The following is a 13,227-nucleotide window of genomic DNA, read 5'->3' on the forward strand; positions in this document are numbered from 1 at the left end:
CAAGGGATTAGTTTCTAATGCATCCTTCATCATAGAGATGTCCAGGAAACTTCAATGATAAATTGTGAACTGATAATTGTTTATAATAACAGATAAAAATAAAAATGTACAACTACTTTTGTATTACTCTAGTGTTAGCCAATGACATTAAAGCTGATTTTTAAAAATATTATCAGTCTTTTAGATGATTTTATATTGAAATAAGGATAGAAGAATAATATACACTTTTGTATATATTTCTTTTTCTAAATGCTTAAGAACAACAACAACAATATTTTAAATACTATGCGTAATTTCCCAAATTTACTACCACAATAAACAATTTTACTAAAAAAAATTTTTAGGACATGCTCCTAGGTATCTTTTCCCTTTCTCTTTCTAGATATCAATAAATATAACTTCTGATTATATATGGGTAATATAGATACATATAGGTATACGTATGCATACATATAAATGTGTTATTTATGCATTGTGCACTTATACAAATTATCTAACATTAAACTAATTATCATAACCTAAAGTTATCCAAAACTTTGAAAAATTTTAAAAATGCAATATCATGCAAATAGGAACAGCTGAAAAATATGTCAGTTAGCAACTAAATCAGAAGTAAAACTCTTAAATTGGAATACTTTCAAAGAGCTTCATTCACAGAGATCTACTTAAATATGAATAACTAATGTGAATGGAAACCAATAGGAATTGTGCAAGAACTCAGAGCATCTAGAAATCTTTAGAGATTTCTGAAACAAGTGTATTATAGTTTTCATAACATGCTGCTTTTTAAGGGAACATGATAGCTCTGGAAAAAAGAAATAAGGGAATGAAATAAATAACCTGAAACACTTTCCTGAGTCACTTTTCTGTACTCCTCTGATCTCTTTAAGGCTCATAGTATTAGCCTAATTCAAGCATTGATTTTTTATTTCCCTGCATTGTAATAATGCACATCAGGCTTCAGATAGTTGGAGAAGAATAGAGAGTAGAACTTGGAAAACAGATGGAAGATGTCCAATCCAATGTTGTTTATCAAATGCCTACATGTGCCAGGAACATGTAAGTATTTTAATGTTATTTTCTTCAATTCCTAAAATAATGCTTCAAGGTTGTAATTTATTGCCTTTTTTTTTCTTTTCTTTTGCAATGAGGAAATTGACTTAAATACAGTATTTTGTTGATGATCGTCATATGTCTAATGAGTGGCAGAGGAAGAGTTTTAAATTACTTCTTTTTGACATAAAAGCATTTTTTTGTACTATTGCAGGTCCAAACTTAGAATTTAGAATCCTTTGAGAAATCTTAGCTCAACTACTTATGAAAACTTGAGAAAATCCTTTAACTTAAGCACTTAAATCTCAGGACTGTGGATATAGCTCAGTTGGCAGAGTTCTTGCTTCACATGCACAAGGCCCTGGGTTCAATCCCCAGCATTGAAAAACAAAAATGCTTAAGTCTCCATTTTACAATGGTGTCATTATTATATATAGAAATTTTGTGAAAATTTAATATCACAAATGAAGACAACTAAAACAATATGTAACAAGGAAATAAATTAGTCCCTAAACTTATACATTCAATTTGTATAGTATATAAAGTACTATGACCTCATCTAATTTCAATCCAAAAACAGAAGTATAATATTTTATAGAAATAAAATTGGTCAGAAACCAATCTAGTGGCAACTGGGTACACATGATAAAAATCAGATAGGATCGTGGACTTGCAAACCTACTTTTTTCCATGGATAATCAACATGCATTCTTTAGTGTCCATGAGAATGTCCATTTACTGTATCATTTAATGCCAGAAAAATACTCATGTAAACATCACTTATTAGGCTATCTTTATTATGATTTAAGAAAAAATAATTCATTCTCATGGTGATGTTTCAAAATGTGAATAGGGAATATTAAAAGGGACAGATAATTATTACGCAGTGAGACGTAGAAAGATACATTTAAAAATATATAGACTTCCATTAGCAGTTATGATGGAATAATAAGACTCAGATTAAACTTCTTTCAGAAAAAAATAGAATATTTCACAAATCTGTTTATAAATATTAAGCCACAAACATCCCTGAGAAAGGTGAAAAAGATAGAAACCTCTGTGTTTGCCCCAGCTATTTGTGTAGGGACAACTCAAAGTATAGGCACAGGGATAGATAACTCAAATAGAACTTAGGTGGCAAACTATAACTAGAGTTAGGGATTCAGAGTGGCCTGGAAGGTGTTGAACACACCTTTGGAAATTAAAAAAAAATTAATGCAGAAAACTGTCTGGAAATATGCATAGCAGTTCCTTTTAATGTTTGCTGAGCATTAGGCCACGCATACATAGGAATTGTAAAAAGTACCATAAAGTAATAACCAGAAAATTGTACTATGAACAATTTCTAAAGCACACATCACTAAAGAGATGAGAGTTATCCTGCCAAAGCAAAGTTTAACAACTGTTACAGAAAGCAACAAAATCAAAACACTCCATTAGGTAACATTTATAGTGCTCACCATACATTAAAAAAATATTTGTTATGTGAATGCAAAGCACTGAATATCAGTGCCCCCTCAAAATTTAACCTTTGTACTCCAAAGTGATAATACTACTAGGGAGATTTTTATTAGCACCCCTATAAAAGAGACTTCAGCTAACTCTAGTGCCCTCTTTTTTCCACATGAGAATACAATAAGATGTTGGCTATCTTCAACCTGGAAGAAGGCCTTGACCAGAACCCAACCATTCTGATATCCTGATCTTAGACTTACATTCTCCAGAATTGTGCAAACTAAATTTCTGGTCTTTATAAGACACCCATGGGTAAGTGCTTTTTTAAAACAACAATCTGAATTAAGTGGTGCTTTTTTAAAAAAATAACAGCCTGAACTAAAATATTGAAGGAGTACATAATATAACTGTTTTGTGGAAGTTCTTTAGAAATCTATGACAACTTGGTTACTTAAGTGAATGTATAATGCAAGACTGTTGTAGTTTGGATCTGGAATGTCCCCAAAAGTTCATGTGTTTAAACCATGATTCCCAAAGTAACAGTGGTTGTAAGTGGGGCTTTTAGGAAATGATTGAATTGTTAGGGATATAACCACATCAGGATGTATTAATACTTTGAATGAACTCCTGAGTGGTAACTGTAGGCAGTAGGACATTGCTGGAGGAAGTAGTACCCTGGGAATATAACTGTCTCTGGTCCCTCCTTCCAATTTCCCCACTCTGCGCCTCTCTCTCTCTCTTATGAAGACTGAACTAAATTCTCTGAAACTATGAACCAAAATAAACTTTTCTTCTCTAAGTTGTTCTTGTCAAATATTTTGGTCATAACAACAAAAAGCTTATTCACAGGGACATACAATTTATGTATATAAAAATTAGCTGTACTTTTACAAAGCTACAAACTAAAAAGTGGAATGCACCATGTATAATTCATTATTGCATTTAAATCTATCTCATACCTAATTATAAACTTAATAAATATATGCAAGGTGATTTCAGGGAATACTACATAACATTTCTGATATGATAATGTATTATAATAACAACAATAATAATAAGCCTAAAGAAATGGAGTTATATACTACCTAATGAGTTTATGACTCACTGATTAAAATATTTATCCTCTCTAATTAATCTCTAGACTCTTCTCAAATCCAATTAAAATGCTGACAGATTTTTAAGTACTTTAAAAAAATAATTTAGTTCTGCATTATGATTATATGTAATAGTGGTATGTATTATGCTATATTCATATATGCACAGAACATAATTTGATCATTCTCAATCCCCAGAACCTTCCTTATTACTCCCCTCTTTCCTCCTCTGATCAGTTTGCTCTAGTATGCTGATCTTCTTTTTATATTATTGATTTTTAAAAGTAATTATCAAGTTAATTTTAAACCAACGAAAATGTAAAGGACCTAAAGTAATTAAATGGTAAACTAGAAAAAAAAATCTGAAGAATATGCCACAAGTTGCACAGCTGAACCCTAGAAATCAGAAGGGCGATGGGGGATTAAGAAAGACATGCAAACATTTATAGAGAGAAAACTGGTACCAGGTAGGACAACCACCTCTGATGGAGAAACAGTGACCCAGAGCTAGCTCAGCATGTTTATTATACAGGGTCTCATGATCAGGGATTTAAAACTACAGGGAAATTGTTCTTTGTGCATTATAACATGACAGAACTAGAAACATTTTTGTAGCTATTCTGTTGCAGTGCTAGGAGCATCCTGTTATCATCCTGCTACACCAAGGAAGCCCATTGTCCTGAATTTCTGCAAAGCAGCCAGGCTTGAAGGTTGCAGCCCTTGCAAGATATTGTGGTTATCGTGTTATGATCAGAATTGTCTATCCCAGCAGCTGGTGTCTGAGCTCAAGGTCAAGACAGTTATTGTTCCATACTTTTGCACAGAACTTCCTCAGGCAGGGCTTAACCATAGCTCCTGGGCAATCTTGTCCTGCACCTTTGCATAAGAAGTTCCCAGAGCAGAGCACAGCCACAGCTCTGAGGAAGTCAAGGACCATAATCCAAGTCACTGCTGTCCACAAGAATACACACTATTAAATGTTTACCATAATACTCAATAATCAAATTAGTATAATATTGACTTAAAGAAACACATAGTTCAATGAAATTAAAGAAAGAAGCCAGAAATAGATTGATATAGAAATGTGGATTATTAGAAACCATTGTGGGTTTTTTTCTTTTCTTTCTTTCTTTTTTTTTTTTTTTTTTAACAAAAGCTATCCAAGTAATTCAATAGGGTTTTGGAAATCTTTCTGATATATGATACCAAAGTAATTGGATTAATAAAGAGAAAAATGTCAACCATATTATTTTTCACCTTTCACCTAGCAGGACTACAGGGAGCTGATGCCTATCTACAACTGAGAATGCCCTTATCAGACACTTACTTTGTCAACATCAAGATTTTGGACTTCTTGACCCCCAAAACTAGGAGAAATATGTTTCTGTTGTTTATAAGCTACCTAATGTATGATATTTTGTTATAGTAGCCCAACTAGTCTGATATTTTTCCTATGAATTTCATTATTTCAGATATTTATGTTTAATACTTAATCCATTTTAAAATTTTTGTATATGTAGTATTTCTTTTGTATGTGGATATTCAGTTTTTCAAAACCATTTGTTGAAGATGTCATATTTTTCCCATTGAGTATTCTTAGTGTGTGTGTGTGTGTGTGTGTATATATATATATATATATATATATATATATATATATATATATATATATATATTGTTTTTGATCTATATGTCTGTCTTTATGACAATACTATTTTGTTTTATACCACAGGTTTGTAATATATTTTGGAATCTAAGTGTAGTGCTTCAGTTTTATTTCTTCTTTCAATATAATTTTGGCTATTTGAACTCCTTTGTTTTTTTGCATTTGTATTTGTTTTTTTGGTTTGGTTTTTTTTCTATTTCTGTAAAAACCACTATTGGAATTTTGATAAGAATCAACTGAATATGTGTGTGGTCATTTTAATAATAGAAAATTTTCTAATCCAATCCATGAGAACACAATATAGCTTTCCATTTATTTGTATTTTTTTTTACTTTTCAATATGTAGAACTTTCATTATCTAAGTATTTTGTTCTTTTTGAGGCTAATATAAATCAAATTATTTTCTTACTTTCTTAATCCTTTGCATTTCTGAAATATCGGTTGTAATAGTTCCTCTTCATTTCTGATTTTATGTAATTGGATCTTTTCTCTTTTTTTCTAGTCTAGCTAAAGGTTGATCAACTTTATCTTTTCAAAAATCAATTCTTAGTTTCATTGATTTTTTTCCTATTGTTTTTCTAATCTCCACTTCATTTGTTTCTTCTCTAATGTTTGTTATATCCTTCCTTCTGGTAATTTTGAGCTTAGGCATTCTTATTTTTTAGTTCTTCGAGGTGTATTTTTAGGTTCTTTCTTTTAGACCTTTATTAATTTTTAAATGTAGGCATTTATTTCTATAAACTTCCCTCTTAGTACTACTTTCACTGTACCTTAAAGGTTTTGGTATGTTGCCTTAAGTTTTCATTTTTCTGAAGATATTATTAAAGTTCTCTTTTAATTTCTTATTTTATCTCTAATTGTTCAGCAGCGTGCCATTTAGAATTCCACATGTGTGAATTTTCTAGCTTTTCTTCTATTTTTTTATTTCTAGTTTCATTGCACCAAGGACAGAAGATACTTGATATGATTTCGATTTTCTTAAATTCATTTAAATGTGCTTTGTCATGTAAAATTGGATTGGTTCAGGAGAATATTTCAGTGCAATTAAGAAAAATCAGTGTGCTCTGCTGTTAGGCAATAGTTCTGTGCATATCGGTTAGGCCCGTTGGATCTACAACACTTTTCATACTGAGTGCTTCTTTATCGTTTTTATGGCTGAATACCCTCTTCATTATTGAAAATAGGGCATTAAGGTTTCCAGCTATTACTATTGCTGTTCATTTCTCCTTTGATATCTACAAATATGATGTTTGATTTTAGGTATTCTGAAGTTGAGTGATTACATATTATAATTATTGTATCTTCTAATGGATTGATCATCTTATCACTATATAATGCCTTTGTGTCTTTTGACTATTTGACATAAATTCTTTTGTTTCTGATAATAGTATAGTTATTCATGCTCTCTTTTGGTTACTAGGATGGTTAATTTCAGGTCAATTTGCCCATGGAATGCCAATAGTAAACATTATTTCTAGAGATGTCTGTGTGTTTCTAGATGAAATTAGAAACACACATTTAAATAAGTAGACTATGTAAAATAGATTACACTCCCTAATGTGAGTGGGTGTCATCCAATCTGTTAAAAGTTTGAAAAGAACAAAAGGCAGAAGAAAGCAGAATCCACCTTTTTCTTCATGTTCCACTATTTAAGCTTAAACATGTTTTCTGCTTTCCTAAATTGAGATTTTCATATACATACATGTGCTGGGTTTTTTTTTTCCCCCTCTGGAGAACACAGACTAATAGAGCTAATAAATTCATGGAATATCTTTTTATGTGCTTTTACTTTTACCCTATGTGTGTCCTTAACCCTAAAGTCAGTTTCTTGTAGACAGTGTATATTGGGAGCTTTAAAAAAATCCATTCAGAAAAGTTGTCTTTTGATTGGGAATGTTAATCCATTTACCTTAAGGCAATTACTGATAAGGAAGGACTTGTATTGCCTTTGTTTATTGTCTTCTGTATCTCTTATAGCTCTTTTTTCTCTATTTCAGTCTTCCTCGCTCTTTATTGATTTTTTTTGTAGAGACATGTTTTGATCTAATTTTCATTAATTAAGAATTTTCAGTTCTTCTATAGGTATTTTCTTTGTGACTACCAAAGGGCTTACACAAAGCATGTTATAATTGTAATAGTCTACTTTAAGGTGATAAAACAGCTCCAGTCACATGCATAAACTCTATTCCTTTATTGCTATACAAATATATTTTGTGTTATTGATGTCATAAGTCATAATTTATATTGTATAACCATTAACTATTTATATACATTAATGTTTAAAATTTTGTAAATGTGATGTACCTGCCCTTATTATACCACTATGCTCTATGTTTCTACATATTTATCATTATCATTACCTGTTACTTTCATTCTTTCATATGCTTTTGAATTTCCATTTAATGTTATTTCATCTCAACTTGAAAAACTACCTTTAGCGTGATGTGACATGTCAAGTGAAATGGCATCCATTGTTACACAGAAATGGAGAGGGTCCATGCTATCACCTATACCCAGAAGCAAAGCTTGTAATTAAAAGTCTTGTCTACGCTGCAGAGTTCAGTTCTAGTAGCTAGAGTAGAGATGAAGATGAATGTTATTGTCTTCTAAGCTAGTTATTGTTAATTCCAGGTATGAATGCAGGTGTGTCCTCAGCAAGCTACACTTCTCTAATGAATTAACTTGGGCCTCCTACCCTCATAAGGCTCCATAAATGCTGGTTTTTGATGGACTTAGCTAGAATAACACTAAAAAAAATGGTAATAAATAGTAAAGATGAAGCACAGAGTCATTCTTATCCTGCCTGGTAATCTGTAAGTACACGTATGCAAATATATCAGCTCACTTACTGGCTACATGTGGATGAATGCTATTGAAAGGTGGAACAGGTTGCAAGATGACAAGAAATTCTGACTTGTTTTGCAATAATCATTTTCCTCATGTTTTCAAGTGACCATAATGGGGGGCTGGTCACAGCATAGGTAAGGGACCAAACCAGGACATCACCACATCTAACAGTATGAGTTATAGACAACTTTTTTTACGATAGGTCTGAGTTTGCTTCATTAGCTTTAATGAGCACTAGTTTTCTGTTAGATGAGTTAATCATGAGGATTAATGCCTATTTATGAGAAATTCAATTATTTCTATATTTATTAGAAAAATAATCAGCAATAAATACTTTTAAGTATTTGAACTTTTTCTTCAATGTAAATTATTAAATAGGAGACCTAGTGAAAGATTATGTACATTTACATTGAGATATATAATGCTAAGCCACTTTGCCTATGTTTTATTTATGTTTCAATGTAATGAGTTTTCAAAGATGGAGTTGATTGTCCTGTTCAGAAACAATTAAATTGTTTAGTATTATTTTTCAGGATAGTTACTAGCAACACTTTTGGAGAATATCCTTTATTAATACTAAAATTACAAATATTATTGGAATGTTTTTTAGTCAAATGACCTTTGCTTTCTTTAAATTTATTAACAAAAAAAATAAAGCCTGCTATGATAAAATTATTGAGACTTTGGATTAAAATACCAACACTCCTGATGGTATTTTCATCTAATAAATAATAATAAATTTGTTGTTTTTCTTTTTGATTTTAAGAAGGCTTATTTTTATTTATCTCGTTGACTTAATACAGTCATCAGCTCAATTATGTGGCTTTGCTGTCCAACAGGGAAGTATAAAATGCTGGCGTCATTATTATTAAATAAATATACCATTGTGGATATGTAAACATACAAAATACAATTTATGTGTATTTTGATGCACGCCTTAATCCTGTTAAAATAACTTTACTCCATTGGGCATAAAGCCTATGAAGCTAATGTTCTGGGCAGTGCTGACGGGGCTGGAAAATAGCAGAGTTTCCTCTCAGAATTCCAGCTCTGGATGGCATGGCCTAAGAAATGAACTTCCCCTTTGACTAAGTAAAAACTCAGCTGAAGAAACTTTAGAATCAAGGTAGGTCAGGCTAACTTCCACACCCAAGAGAGTTAATAGTTAATGATATTCTGCACGCAAATGTGAGAGTAATAACTTATTTATACGGTGTCTTTCATGCACTTGCAAAATGCATCAGTTTTATATTTCTACCTCTTATGAAGAATATAGGAGAGTTATTTCTACCCTCATTTTGTTCTACCCTCATTTTGTTATGTTTTTGGTAACATCTCCTGCATTTCTGGCTTGTTTTTCTTATTTTCCCTCACCAAACTCTACTTCTTCATTGGACATGCTGTCTTGTAGATATTATCATCTACAAGAAACCAATTTAGTAAACATTGACTGGTGCAGGAGTTATGGAAAAATATAATATGTAACACCAAAGAATAAGAGGCCAAAGTTGGGAGACAAAGATAATTCAATATTGGGATGGAACTTTGCATAAGCTGGTTTTGAAAAGAGTAGCCCTTGGATAGTGGAAAAAATGACATACTTTTTTAAGGCTATAATATCTGAGCCAGATATTTAGGGACAGGGTGGAGTTGGTCAGAAAACAAGTACAGAGGCTGAAAACATGAAACAGTAAGGTGGCCTCACACATGCTAGGCGAGTGCTCTACCGCTGAGCTACAACCTCAGCCCAAAAGAGAAGATTTTAAAGCTGTAGTGCTATTGTCATTTAATTTCAGACTGATCACAGTGACGGCCAAAAAATTAGAGTAGAATACTTTAATGAGGACAAACTGCTATAATCAGTAATTATAAAAGTTAAACCTAGAAGTTTTAGGAATCTGAACAAGAACATTGACATGGCAGTCAAACTTAAAAATGTACATTTAAGAAATATTTAGAAGGCAAAATCAAAGGAATAAATGAGAAGTTAACAGAAAGATCAGTGAGAAATATAAACAATTTGAAAATGAAACTCAGAATTTCTGTGGCTCTCCTGCTTCTGGTGCCACCATGGTGTAGCACATGCCGATTTCCTCCAGTTGTGACCTGCCATACTCTTTTTCAAGAACTGACCTGTATATTAAATCTCACATATACAACATCTCCCTCAAATGCTCTTTTTCTACTCCTTTATACTGGTTGCTGGCCCACCATCTTCTCAGTCTAAAAGTTAAACTCAGAAGAATGAGAAAGTGAGATTAAGAGGCCAGAACTTGAAGAGAACCATGAGCACCAAGACTAGTGAATTTATCTCTTGAGTTTGAACTTTACTCTTTAAGATTGACTTATACTACTAGAAATTGGATTTAAATTACTTGGGTGATTGTTAACAGTCTCCTAATTTGTCTTCTTGCCTACATTTCACCCCTTCTAGAAAATCTTCAAAATGACTGCTGATGTTGTTGACTTTGCCAAAATGTAGTTATGACCTGTCATGTATATGCTAAAAACCTTGACTCTCCTCTAAACATTGTATATCTAAAACATTGTGTTTACATCTCAACATCTAATAGACACAATTCCAACTCTTTTGAACAGCATATAAGGTCCTTGGTAAATATATATATCACTAATATATATTATATAAAATCTATTAATTATATAAAATTATATTAATATATATCACTATCATATATATATATATATATATATATATATATATATATATATATATATATATAAAATCTCAGACTCCAACTTTCACAATAGTTATCCAAAGTACATTTGAGTCAAGCTTCATAGACAGAAATATTTTAAACATTTTGTTGCTAAAATCCACCCCTTTTCCACTGTCCTTTGATTGCCTGGTAGGCCTTCAGTGCTTTCTTTATACATTAAGATTAAGCATTCATTGTCCATGATACACTCTCATACTCCCATCCCTTAAGCAACATTGAGCACAGCTGGCCTTGTAAAGTATGGTATTCTTTAGATCCCTCTATGACAGTATTCATCAAAGAGGATTGCTATGGCATTTATACATATATCTCTACTAGATGAAGAACTCCCTACAGTTTGAATTATGTCTTCTTCATCTTTACAAAAACATTACCCAGAAGGTGGCTTGTCTTATAGGTAAGACTGAAAAACTATTATTTTTATGAATGTTTATATAACTAACAATTTTATGAAAATTATTTTCATAAAACTTGTATATCAGCTATAAATAGAGTTATCCCTTATTATCCAAGGGGAGGGGATGGTTCTAGGACTGCCATGGATATGAAAATTTAAATACTCAGATTTCTTGTACAAAGCAGTATAACATTTGCTTATTATCTATGCACATCATCCAATATACTGTAAATAATCTCTACATTACTTATATTAAACAATGCAATGCAAATTCTGTGTAAATAGTTGTTATACTGTTATTTAGGAAATAATGACAATTTTAAAACATTCTCTGTGTGTTGAGTACAGACACAATTTTTGTTTTCAAATATTTTTAATCAATAGTCAATTGAATCCATGGACACAGAATTTGCAGATATAAAGGGTCAATAGTATACCAAATTAATATAGCCATCTACTTTATTTTGATAAGTAATAACTAGGATGATGAAAAAAAAATATCCACCTTTTTTTTCCTTGGGTGATAACTTTATGATAGACCATTTGCATTTTAGAGAATCTGAGAGCTGAAACTTTATAAATGAAATTTTCTTCTACCCAGGATTTCATTGTTTATAGCCCCATCAAGTAAGTGTACATGAAACACTTATATATGAGTATGTAACTCTCATGTTATTATATACTTCAATAATCTTCAATATAATATTTTATATATTTTAATATAATCTTACTATATACTTCAATAACCTTCCCTTATTAAAATAACAACATTACCACTGATTTGAGTTGGGCCATAAAATCCACATCGTTTGGACACTATACTCACTGGCAAGGGCAATATGTATACAACTCTAGTCTTGGGAAAGTATGCAAATTTCTTCATTTTCTTCACTCAGTATTGAAGTAAATCATGAGCTCTATATAAAGTATTGTGCACATATATAAACACACTTAAAAACACAAGCTCAGTAAAGTAAGAGTTTAATTGTATTTCTGTAAAACATATTCAGAAGAAAAGATCCTTCCCCAGGTGGTATTCAGTAATTAAATTTCTCTATATAAAAAACAAATGTATGGTATTCTTGGTGAACAGTAAAGAGCATTGTTATGGTTTAGATATGAGGTGTCCAACCAAAGTTCCTTTTAATGTATGAATGATCAGAGGTAAAATGATCAGACTATGTGAGACACAACCTAATGGGTACATTAATCCAGTCAGTGGATTAGTAATTTGAAAGAACAGATGTACTGGGTGGTTAACCATAGGCATGTAGATTGTGGTTGGAGAAACTAACACAAACATGAAGTCGATTTTCCAATCTGTATTTATTTTGCACTAAAATCTTTTCCATATTTTCTAGAATTTTTTTTCATTTTTATGCAGATGTTTTATTCTGATATTAACTACCACCACAAGGTAAACTATGTGAACAAATAACTTCAGTGTAGCTTTTTAGTGTAGTCTAGAGGTAGAAAACAAACAAAAGGTAGGCTAGATATTGAAATTATCAGATAATAGGGTCAGCCAAACAAAAACATTCAATCAAATGTTTTCTAAGATTCTCCCAAAGGATGGGGACGGAAGAAAGGAGAGAATTCAAACATATATATTTTTTTAAATTTACATATTTCCTTATTTTAAACCTTTTTAATTTTAAGAAGTATCATTTTTAAAGAATTGCCTCTTTATTTCACTCACACATACTTTATACTTCATGTCCTAAAGTCATAAAAATTCAAAAAAAATAACTATGCTTATGCTAATAAATTCTTTGAATAGAGAGTTAAAAATTGTTCTTTTATCTGAAATAAATATAATGTCCATGACTGGAGGTCAGCCATAAAATCCATATTAATAGTCCTCTTAGGCAAACAGTTGTTGGTAATTAGGCTATGAAGATTTCTAATGTTGTCTAAATTTTTCGTATATAATGCAACCTTGTCCTATATTTTATCTGTTTCAATGACAGCCTTTATATC

Source organism: Marmota flaviventris, chromosome 7 (genome assembly GCF_047511675.1).
Source record: "Marmota flaviventris isolate mMarFla1 chromosome 7, mMarFla1.hap1, whole genome shotgun sequence".
NCBI classification, from domain to species: domain Eukaryota; kingdom Metazoa; phylum Chordata; class Mammalia; order Rodentia; family Sciuridae; genus Marmota; species Marmota flaviventris.